Raw genomic sequence first — 13058 nt, forward strand, 5'->3', positions numbered from 1 at the left:
TAACGAAAAAAACCTCATATTTATTTAAACTTTACTTTGAATTTAAGCTCTTTATTTCTGGAATCAATTTTTTCTTCATTCAATCTGTTTTATAACCCTACCGTTTCATTAAGTTGAAACTTTAAATGTAGAATCTTTTCTAATAACTTTATTAATTTGTACTAAATCTTGTCTATGTTAGTATTCATCTATATTACTGTACCAATTAAAGTTTGATAAATTAAAATATATACGATTAATAGTTTTGGAATAGAATTTCTGAAACATGAAACAGTTTCTAAATAAGAATATTCAGTAGAAGGAATTTGAAGGCATACTAACTGCTTTCTATCTTTAGACCTTTTTCTGTTATTTCTTTTTATACTTCCACATTAAAAAGTGAATCATTAACTGCTAGTATTTTTATAATAATAGTTTCCTTAATAACATATTAAATCTTCACTTCAGAAATTAGTAATCGTCAGTGCATGTACCTAATCCCTTTGATTCTACATATATTATACATATTGGCGAACCATAACAGGTTCAGCACATTAGAAGAAGTTAATCCTTTAATATTGACGCCCATGTCTAGTACGACAAGTCTGACTGACAAAGAATGGTGACAAATTTTATAATGAAACAGAAATCTAACAAAACATTCTAACGTTCGTATACGCAGAGATTATTCCCATTACGAAGCATGGAACCGTAACAGCTTCAACTGAACAACCGGTTAGAATACATGTTCAAACTGCACTCGAAGTACATAAATTTCATACCTTCAACGAAAAAGTCATACATCAGAGAGTCAGAAGAACGACGGAACTCCCCAGTAGCAACTGATAAATTGAATAATGCCTTCGCCGTTTAAAAACAAGGAGCCGAACACAAAGAGAAACACTTGTGGAGAAGCGTGACAACAAGTCGTATAATTTACTTCACTTTAAAAATAACGTGACACGATGGAAGCTGAACCTTCAGCGTTAAATTCCTTGCATCTATTTTCTCAACGGTTACCGCTTGAAAAGAGTCGGCTTTTGCCACGCATGCATTAGCTGCGATAGGGATCGTGCAGGTGGTATAGTTCAGACGTGACACGATTATGTCATCGGTCGGCTAAACTGTTGCTCCGAGAACATTGCTACTTCACTTATCCGACGTCAAACTTCTCGCGGATCAGCATCGAAACACCTGCACGCTTTATCGGCTCGGTTTACCGCCTTCTCAGTTCCTCCTGTTCTTCTTGTTGTGGCCCTTATCAGCGAACGCCTCGGTCGTACCCTGTGTTTACTCTAACTACGTCATGTATCTAGTGCAACGCCGTGCACACTATAAATTCGACGCGACGATCAGTTATCGTGATCAGGGGAATCACTGGGCTTTTTGAGATTTGAGAACCTCTTAGTACAAAGTGTTACGCGCAGTTTTCGAAGCGCAGACGCATTGTAAACGAATAAAGGGGAATCACTTAGATTCTGTATCTAACGTTTACTCTTGTCGTGATTGTACGACCATGTAATCTACAATTCGGATCCGAGATGACGAATAGGGAAATTCCAGCGAGCCTCGTAAATGTATATGTTTATATTGGACAATAGGTGAAATTACCTAGAATATGAAAAGGAAATGACGTTTGCGGTTTGGACTCGACGTTCGGTCACTTCGTCACCAAGCTGTAACGTCACTGGGACGATGTTTTATATAAAAAGCTTGTGTACTTTATTTATGGCTTCCATATCTGGCGAATCAACTTGGAAAGAAGGATTTGATGAAATGTAAGTAGTGAACATTAAATTAGAAGCTACTGTGTAATGATATTCTAATATTAATTGTACATATACTTTGGAAGAAAAGAATAACACAATTTAAGAAGTGCTTAATTTTTATTTATTAATTATTACAGATTAAAATTATATTGTACTTAATTGTGTATATTGTTTTTAATAACATATACGAATGAAATGTACAGGAAAGAAAGTGATAGCACATGTTCATTAAAACAACTTCGTAAGACATTCGTATATATAAAAACGTTAATTGATAATGTTGAATATATCATAATCTGCAGCACATCTTTCTCACGTAGTGAAAATGTAACGATTCTTTTTAGATTAGATACCTATAGGTTATAAATGTTTTTTTATTGTAATTGTTTTTATTCATCTTTAGTAAATTGCTCTATGTTACCTATCTTTCAGAACTGTCCTTCGCTTTGAAACTGCACTGGGCAAAATTATTCTGACAGTTTTCAGTAAATATTAAAATTCGTAGCTTTCGCTAATTTAGGAGGCCGTTTTTTGATATTATGTCGACCGTATTTGATCCATTTGTAATAAATATTACTTCCTTCACACCACAATGTTATAGATTAGATTAAACCATGACATTGCTTTCATCTATATAACAAACGTCCAAAAGTTGTTATTTCCTACTAAATCATAGTAATAATAATGAAAAGAAACAGGTCGATCCAAAGCGAATTTCTTTTCGTCTATAAATATGACTTCTATTCGTTTCTCTTTATATGTGTATATTGTTTGCTATATATACATTGTAATTTATGTTACTTTTTAAATAAAAATTTCTTTTGTAAACTTATTCATATTGAACATTTATATAGAACATTTAATATTATTAACATTAATATTTACTCCATTATCTTAATTAATTTGGCGTGCAATTCTCATTGCTGTTATTCCTTACATTCTGCACTTATTGCATGTTATTAAACTCTTCGAACGTTTTTGTCTATCCATCGTTGTCAGAATTTTTAAATAAATTTATAATTACCTTTTCATTTTTATCAATCATTTTTTTCAATGAGTTTTTATTCATGACACATTCTTCGTGCATTATTTTAATAAATATAACATATAATATAAATTGTTATGTACATATAAAATATAAAAAATACAAATATAAGGAAATATATGATCGATAGTGGATATATACTTTACTAACTCTCCTTCACAATGAATATTAGTCATCCGGTCTCCTATAGAAACTATAATCTTAAACTTATTCTTTGTGTTATACTTTTGTCTTTTACGTTTAAGAAAAACAATTCGTAACATAAATGTTTTCAAGCGTATTAAAGATTTATTACTATTAACAATATTAGTTGAAACGGGACGAGTTTAATAGCTCTAAATGTTTATAGCACATTGTGGTAATTGAAGTAGAGAATCAGAAATCCTGCACCAAACCCATGCTTCTTATTATTCGTAGGGAATACCAAAGATTTTATTCTTGAACAAAGAAAATATATAATTGTAAAATATAAACAAAAAAGTTATTTAGAAAAATCATTTGTTAATTAATTGATATAGAGATTACAAAATATAACCAAATTAATTTCTTTGAACATTAAAATCGAAAGACTTCCTTGATGACAGGGGACGGTATAAAAAATAGTTTCTGATCGTGTAATAAATATGGTTTTGAAGATCGAATTAAAGAAATCGTTTAAGATTAACTAGTTTATTCGTTCATATAAGGAAGGATCATGATAAGAATTACCCTTTTTTTCTTTTGACAGGTATATCGTGGGCGGTCCACGAAAAGTCACCTGACATGGGGTTAGGTTGACGAACTCGAAACACACCTTGCCTTTCTTCCTTTGCTCATTCTGAAAACGTATTAATCACTTTTATATTTCATCTCTTCCTTTGTTCATCGTTTTCTTAGTCTTTTTTCATATTCAAATTTAAATAGTGCTTTTATTTTACGTTAGCCTTTTATGAATATCTTTCTTTATTTCTATATTTCATGAATTGACGATATTACTACTGTCTAACACACAGAGTAGTAAATATTTAATAAAATTTACTGATCTTTTAACATTAATAAAATAATGATAATAAATTGATATTATTGGAAGATTATATTTAATTATCTTAATATCTGTAATATCAACAGAATAAAAAAATTTTACTTTGACTTTAAAATTTTTCGTTACAGATATATATTTATATAAACATTCGCAGTTTCTTAATAATTATATATGTATATGCGCTTAGTAACTTTATGATAAGTAACTATTTGGTCCAACGCTTTAATAATGGTCTTTTTTATTATATTAGTATCGTTAACTGTTCAGAGTAAAAATTAGCATACATTAAGAAATAAACACTAACTATTAATTGATCAATTTTAAGATCAAGATAAGAATCTATATGAAATTAAATTTCATCGCTGCAATGTATCTTTACTAACCCGAAAAAGTAAAAGTTATTGATAACAATAATACCCATATGAACAAAATATCAATTATGCGATAATTTACAAATTTTAGTAAGTTATTCTATTTATAATGTTTAAAATTTATTCACCTTTTTTCACATGATGCCCAAGTTATTCAATAACAAGGAAAAAGGTACGCGAAACGAAAATATATTAATTACGATTTGCGTCATATAATCCGCTTGTGTTACTCTAAACACAACCAAACTGGTATTTCGAAACGTCGCGTCGCGTCGCCACAAAAATCCAGGAAATGCGGAAAACGACTCTATATCTTAATAACACGAAACATGTGGCTTATTGGATATTATCATTAACAGCAGCTGATAATTGTCCGTGTAACGTGCGTGTAAGGCGTGAAATTGATCCGGTTAAATAAATTACGAGAATTACATTTGATGGAAGCGAATGTCTTGAATGCAACGATATGGATGATTGTCTCGCAATTTATCATATCGTCGGACATTTCTTTATTTTCAGCTGGCACCGAGATGTTGCACACATTGTGGAACATATACGAATGTAGGTAAGGAGAGAGCCGAAACAAGAGTGCAGGATGAATTAGCACACGGTTAGTTGAATGACTAAATTGCGTATGCAAATGCACCATTAATCGAACTCTGGGAAGTAAGGAGAGAAAAAAAGAGATGCAGAAGGAAAAGCAAAGAGAAAGGTAGTTGAAAGAGCAGTAAAGCCCTCCTCTGGCCTACCCACACTCAACCATGCGCTACCATAACTGGCATGACGTCACTGTCGTGACTGCACTCACCCATCCCACATTCTTTGTCCCCCTTGCTCCCCTTCCACGAGCCCCCGTGAGTGATTATCAATATAAAAATGCGGGGCTGAATTTTGAACGATAAATCTGGGGGGAAAGTGATGAGCCGCGTGCCATCGAGAATACCAATCAGCCAGCCCGACTAGATGTTTGCTCCCGATCTGCATAAAGATAGAGGCGCACCGAAAATTATACCGAAATGCACCGGATAAAATGTTCGGGACCCTCGGCAGCTTCGGGACCCACCTTGTTCCGCTTGCTACCCCCTTCCTCTTTCTTTTCTCACCCTGCGTGGCTTTATTACCGCGCCCTGCGAAACGATCTGATCTCGTTCGAATCAAAATCTTCACGTTCAAACAAAGTGCTATGCTTAACTTTTATGTTAGCAATCCAACCCGGGTAAGCATTTTTCTATTTTCTTCTTCACAATTTCTTGTTCACGTGAAAATTCGATAAATCTTCTTCAGATCTAAATTTTTTTAAACACTTTTTCGACGATCTGTGCTTTGAAAATAATTTTATAGAACAGTATTATACTTGTAAGTGAAGTGTTTGTATTATAATATGGACAAAGGGATACATTCTGGTTGCTAACATGAGGGTTTTGCAGGGAATAATTATATAAGGTGCCTTGTCGTTGGTTTTACATACAAGAAAGATGTGATTCTATAGAAAGGAATATAGCCATGCCGCGGAATAAAACGGTTTGATTATAGATTTTGGTTTCAATACAATTGCATTTCAATATTTATTAAGGATATGTAACCTTGGCTGACTCCTGAATAAGTACAAGTGGTATAATCAATAAGAGGTTACTTCTGTCCATTTTAAATTGAAAAATGGGAAAGAGCATCTTTATATTTCTTTAAGGAAAATCAAGTTTAAATATTTATTGAGCACACGTAAGGGATTGCTCTACATGATAAAGTTAATAAAAAATATAGAATTAAATTCTTTTTTTAAGTCGAGTTTTAAAATATTCTTCCAGAAGTTAATCGTACACATGACAAATTTTCAAATTTAATATTTTCGACGACAAGGTCTTAACAAAAAAAATTATTCCATACTTATGTTTTACTTGTATATGTAGAAAAACCTTATATTGGTTCTACGACGCGGATGTAGTTAAGGATCAGTCAATTACCTATATGCTTACTCGGCAAATATTCTAAATTGGGTTTTTAGGAAGGAAGACCACAAACAAAAAAAATGTATGCATTATTCCGATTCATTTTTTCACGGAAAATCTTTTCCTTTTCACATAATCCTTTATATTTCCATCCCAATGGCTTTTAAAATGCAGTCCATGTAGCCACAAAACTTTGTCAATGTCTTTTCTTCACAGTATTTTACAATAATGAATGAAACATATTAACACGATAGAAATATTTGACAATAGGTAGAACATTAGTCACACTTTCTTGATACTATTATCACTATATGTATCTAGTAATTATTTACAAAAGTACATGAAAAGTTAGAACCCATGAACATTTTCTCTTAAATTAATCAGGTATAGCACTAACCAGTACAATTAAAAACAAAATTAAAATTAACGTCAAAGTAGACCGAAATATTTTTACTTTGTTTTTCTTTATGCTCATAAAACATGATGCGTACATAAGAAATAAAAATAGTTTTCATTACTCATTTAAATAATTTTCTAAAAATTGCAAAAGTGTACATTAATGTAAATTACATTGATGTAAACAGCAAAGACCTGAATAAAGTATAAAATATTACTGTAAATGCATTAATAAATCATGACTATCATAACAATCTTTTATTACATACACTATTTTCATAATTACTACATGCTAGAAGTTCGTTACGTCACATCAGTGTAAAAGTTAGAAGTCACATTTAATCAAACCGCAATACCAATCGATGTAGTGTCCAGTGATCGTGTTACTTGAAAACGAAGGTGTTAGGAAACAGATATTACTTGGTTAGCACTTTCACATTAACATTGTTTCACATTAACATAATCCTTTTTATATGCTAGTTTACCTTCAATATAATTGTATATATAACACCACTATGTGCAATACAGAACAGGTTACTAAATAGAACTGTCAATAATCATATTAAGTAACGCCTATGCCGAATGAAAAACAAGTAAATACAAAATATTTATTTTTATTTTATTATAATTCATACATTTTAAATATCATTGCAAAAGTTCCTTTATCTGAGAATTTTGAGGAATATCCTAATTTGTTCTTACTTGTTTTAAAAAGAAAATTGTATTCATATTTCCATTTGTGAAAATGAATACAATTCCTTCATCTCAAGCTATTCTATTTCCTTCGATCGGTATCTTTACTTTCTAATTATTTTTAATTTGTAGGTTCGTACTTTATTTATTTTACCCTACTTCTTGCAGTGACGTTGTTCTAATTATTATCGTTATTGTAATGTTCTTCAACAGGAACAGAAAAGAAATTTGTTGCCTATATTCGAAATGTTAGACCAGTTCTGGTATAAAACGTTGAAACAATAAAAAAGGTCATAATTCTCAGCGATCGCAATTGCAGGTAGCCTACAAACACGGTTATAGTGGTGGGTTCGCAGTGGAGTCCAGTCCACCGATAGAAAATTATCTCAACAAGCAAAACAACGCTCCGGTGTTGAGGGCGAACATCTGGAAGTAGCTGCTCAGGTTTATTTGTCACTGGGCAGTCATTAAGCGACAGCCAGAGAAGTAAAGGCGGTAGGTAAGCAAGAGAAAATGATCTTCGATACGAGGACACCGGCAGAGGAACGAAGGGATAGGTCGTAGCAAAAACGAAGTGCGCTTCTCAGAAACCGCATAAACACCTCCGTGGCGTAGATCTTAGGATGCCGGCGGACGGCGCAGGTATCCAACTGTTCCGAGCTCCCTTGCTTCAATTACTCCCTTTTCCGTCGCTATCGAGATTAGCTGTAACTGAGATTCTTCGTGTATTCGAGCCACCGAAAAAAACTATCTAAATGTTACAGTTTCGTCTTTATACCGTTCACGTTTTATACTTCTCATTCTGTTGCAACTGATAGTTTTGTACGAGTTCTTTTGAAACGGAGTTGCGATATTTTCAGCGCATCTTTAGCTTTACTTTTTGCTTTTCTTCGATGTAGAATTCTTATTGTTATACAGGAGTACAGATTATTAATAATTAATAAGACTTAATTAAGTGACGAGTGTTGTGAACGAATTTTGGCATTCACAAATTTGTATTAAAAATGATTGTGTAAAAACAGCTACTTTTTCTAAATTACTTAATTACATTCCTACGTCTGTCGTATACTGCACTGTTCTTGTATATTTATTATCACTAGACTACAAATCTTTATGCAAATTCAACATTTAAAGAATGTATTTAGAAAAGTGGTATTACAATTAATAAAATAGGTTTTTTTGTAACACTGTACATACTTTGGCATTTTTTAATTTCCCATAAATGCATAACAACTCTCAGTCTAATTATTACTAATGATGCATTCTTGAATGCAATAATTTATTTTTATTAAGGAGATATGATAACTTATAAATTTTGTAAATTGATTTCATGTGTTGAAGATAACACTGCACTTAACCGATTACAGATTTAATGCATTTACAATATCTGTATGAAATCAAAAGGAATTATCAAAAATGATTGAAGTATTTATTTTCTGTACTTAATATTCTTAATATTTGCTAGTTTTAAACATATAATGAAAAAAGCAAGAAAGTATATACTCATTGAGTTTAAAAAATCTTCTTACTCTTATGAACGAAAGTATTGTTCAAATGTTTACTGTATATCTCTCCTCACATTTCGATATTGTCTGTTATTAATCCAGTGTACGGTGTTTATGGGGAAATATAGGCTGCAGGTATCTTTCTCAATTTCTTATTTCTTATTTTCTTGCTTGACATAAGGAAACAGTGTAGGTGGAAAACTGGTCTTCGTCAGTGAAATATGGTAAACCATCAACTTATCAGATCATCAGAAGCTTATTAAATTGTCACGTAGTATTCACACGCTCTGAATCTAGAATAGCAACGATGATTTCATGTAAAATACAACACTGTGAGACGTGTGCCATGGCTAGCCTCTTGAATATCAATTAACGTCATAATTCAACAGAACAGTGAAAGTAGTGGTAATTTAATACATTAATTCGTCATAACATGTCACATACTAAATTATGTTAATTTTATTTGTTGAAAATGTATTATAAATACTGTAGACTATTTCTTAAAAATAATAACATTTAGAAAGAATTATACAAGCAATATCGTTGAATATTTCTTAAATTATACGTGTATGTATACATCTTACGCTCATACGAAGTTTTTCCAACAAAATTGTTATAAATACTAGTATTTAAGAAAAATATTATAAACATTATATACCTATGTATCTGAACAGAAATTCAATTCATTCGGTCCCTAAATACTTTAACTATGCATTCAATTCTTTATATTACTAAATATTCAACAATACTTACATAACATATTGAGGGAACTTTTGCAAAACTCAAACTTTTGAATGTCTTCTTTATTCTTTTGTAGTACAGAGAACAGGTTCAGCATTTAATTTGAATGATTTTTAGAGAGTGCAACATGAAAATGTTATTTTTTAAACTTTTAGGAGTCATCGATATTTTCATAAAACCATATAAATATGTATTGTTTTGTATTATTCACAAAATAAAAATTAACATGAAAATACACACTCAATTACGATAAATAAATGAAGCTGCTTTTGTTTTTAACGAAGTACTTAAAAACAGTCGTTGAAACGTCTCATTGCAATTTACTTTTAATGCTCCCATTGTACTCTATAAATGACATATACTTAAAAAACTAATATTCTTCTAATGTTCACGAAATAAAAATGTACATGAAAATGCATCATCGATTAATGTAAACAAATGAAGCTGCTTTAGATTTACGTAACGAAGTACCCGAAAACAGTCGTTGGAACGTCTCGTGGCCTCTTAAAATGGATCGCACGAATGGACAAAAGGGGTCACAGGTTGCTGAACGGGTACCACGTTCTCGAGGAAGATCGTCGGACGGCTCCGTTGATCGACCGATATTCAAATTCGCGCGGTATCCTTCTCGTGGAATGCAGGCCACTCTGCCGTTCCCGAGGATGCAGTCTATGCGTGTGGCACTGTGCAAGATGTACAATGTCACCCCTTACCCTCTATAGTGGAGTCGCCGCCATTATACCGGTCGTTTTCGAAATTGGAACGGCCAAACCCCAATTTAAGACGTCGCTACATCATTTCGGGTATAAAAGAGGACGCCATTCGAGTGGTAAGCGTTCAGGGGATAAACCTGATCACCTAACAATTTATTAAATCCGCGTTCGGAACCTTGAACCTCGTTGCCCCCTTTGGCTCCTCATGATCAAACACGATGATCGACACTATTGCCAAGCCGTTACTTTGTCATTGTTACCATTAAAATTCCATCCGCGCGCAGAGGAGCTCACGACAGTGAACAAGACAGAAGTTAGTTCTCGATCTGGTTTTTAGTTTAGCGTGAGTATGACAAACCGGCCATGTCGTAGCGACGCATTAAGAGCCATTTTCGTCGGTAAGCCATTTCTTTTAAGTGTTCACGCACAGAGCAATGAAGGTGGATTAGCATTACGTGCATATTGTCGGCCACGAAAACATACGATCATACGTTGGCATTTTCGACGACTGTGAGTTCCTGACCGGTTCAAAGCTTTACTGATTCTGCCCTGATCTCTGTTTACGAACCGCGCTATCTCGTTTCTTTGGAATTTAGAACGGTCCGCCAAGGTGTCTTACTTTTCAGGATTTTTGCTACAGTAATTTTGTTTTGTTGTCGTTCGAGTATCGCAGACGGCATTAGAGGAAATTTTTCGAGACAGTTCAAAGATGACGTTTAACACTAACGTTCAACTCTTATATCATAACCACATCGATTACATGGCGATTCTTCATTTCCATATAATTATACCAAGAATATTATACTAGAATCTTGTATGGACATTAAGAAGACAATTATATTTTTAAAAGTATTGAACACTTTTTTAAATTTCTTCTATCAATTAACAGACTTTTAGAAAAGTTGTATGCAATAAGGTATAGAAAAATAAGCTTCGAAACGCTATCAATAGAGATGACAAATCTAATTGTTTTTACGACTTATTATGTATTAATTTTTTACCACTTGTTAGAATTATTTAATATTTTCATTTTTTATTATAATGTATTAATTCTAAATATGAATTGTTAAAGATAGATATCAGTTATTTTCAATAATTGTTGTGCACTTTATAACAGTAATTGTTAAAATTTTCCTTTACTTTGTTATACTGAATTCATATAAAATATATTGCAGTTATATTAGAAGAGAACCTCTGAGATATTTTTATTTATACAATTTTGTTATTTCTTTACTTCATTTCACGCTTTTTTTTTAAATACTAATGTAGCTATCTATTACAATTTTCTAATCAAAAATACAAACTTTTTATAATAAAAAATAAATGAACGAAAGATAAGTAATAATAAACTACATTATCTTTTACTTTAGCATTTTCATATATAGTAAGTACAGAAAAATCGCGATCCAACAATAATTTAGATTCTCAAGTCGTTCAGTCAAATAGGATAATTGAGGTTCTACTACAATAAAAGTGATTCTAAATGTTTATACAATAATATAAATAACATTATTAATTGCTGAGTATTCTAAAAATATAAATAAAGTAACTAAAATATTACCACTCTACAGAGCCATAGACCCAATTCTGTTTTCACACAACTTTAATTTAAAACGAATTATATTTCCCTGCCTATTCGATATACTTGATTTAGTCGAATTAGAAAAGAACTTACTTTCTTTTTACACAATTCGGTTTGATATAACATAATCACCCAAATTCTTCATATGATCTTCAATTTTCTGTATTCAATTTCTATCTTTCTACAGACATAATACAATAAAATATTTTTTATTCGAATTTCTATAGCACAAAATATCTTTTTATGCGAATTGTTTTACATGAAACGTATCTATCCTGTAAAAACTGAATTAGGTGTACCCTTTTAATAATCGTAATCCTCCGCTTCATTCTGGTTCGCGAGTCAACCGTACAGTTCAGTAAATCCGATTGCGTTGTAAGGGTAACATTCACGGTATGGTGACTAGAAAGCGGCACGTTGGGGGAAATTCCAACGCGACGCGGTCAGCCCAACGAGCTCTCGTTTCTACACGGGCCAGAGTCTCAATTCCGCGAGAGGGCAGCCGCAAAGGAAAACAGAATCGGACGACTATCTTGAACTAAGGACCAAGGACACGACGAAACGTGGTGTAGACAGTCACCCATACTGAACCGTCCATAGTCCACAGGTTATATTCCCACGTATGGCGCCCCAGGCTGGGGCTCTAGCGAAACTCCTGAGACCCAAATTAAAACTGTTGGTTACCTCCTACGAACTGCCTGTGGCTGGTCCACCGCTGCTGCATAATTAGAGGAACGTCATGTAATTGGACGTGAACACTCCCTTTGTCCGTCCTTCCTACGGAGATCGCGTAAAACACCCTCGTGTACGTTCCACTGTCGTCTATGGTTTTTGAAAAATTTAGTAGTCAGCGTTGAAGTTGAAGAAAATGTTCAGTTACCGGCAAATTGATTATGAATTTATTTTTAGTCGGGGGTTCATGGGGTGGTCGTATATGGCGATGATTGAATGATAAAGTACTACTGTAGCTTAAAAGTTTAGAATCATTGCTAATAGTCATAATTTATAAACGAATGAAATAAAACATATATAATGTGGATTATAATTAGAGATTCTTCAGTTGTTGCCTTGTTCGTTCTTTTGTTTCTGAGGGAAACAATGTTTTATTGATTTTATTGTCTAATTTATATATCTCGAGCGGATTTATGGCAATTAAAATTATTTTATTACATTGTAAATGGTCGTTATATGTATATATGTATTTTATCTTCTCACCGAGTAATTAAATTCTTTGACGAAAAGAAGGGCTAAAAGGAATAAAATAATAACTATTTAAAAGTTTGAACTTTCATTTGTA

The 13058-nt window shown here is 32.5% G+C and overlaps 1 long non-coding RNA gene across 1 annotated transcript; it reads left to right on the forward strand.

Annotated features, from left to right (window-relative positions):
• Positions 1-1002: 1002 nt before the first annotated feature.
• On the forward strand, positions 1003-8352 carry LOC143176911 (uncharacterized). The gene is made up of 3 exons (XR_013001454.1): positions 1003-1757; positions 4705-4897; positions 7540-8352. It is a non-coding gene; the product is annotated as an uncharacterized LOC143176911 (long non-coding RNA).
• The last annotated feature ends 4706 nt before the right edge of the window (positions 8353-13058 follow it).

The sequence above is a fragment of the Nomia melanderi genome, chromosome 2, assembly GCF_051020985.1.
Source record: "Nomia melanderi isolate GNS246 chromosome 2, iyNomMela1, whole genome shotgun sequence".
NCBI lineage: Eukaryota > Metazoa > Arthropoda > Insecta > Hymenoptera > Halictidae > Nomia > Nomia melanderi.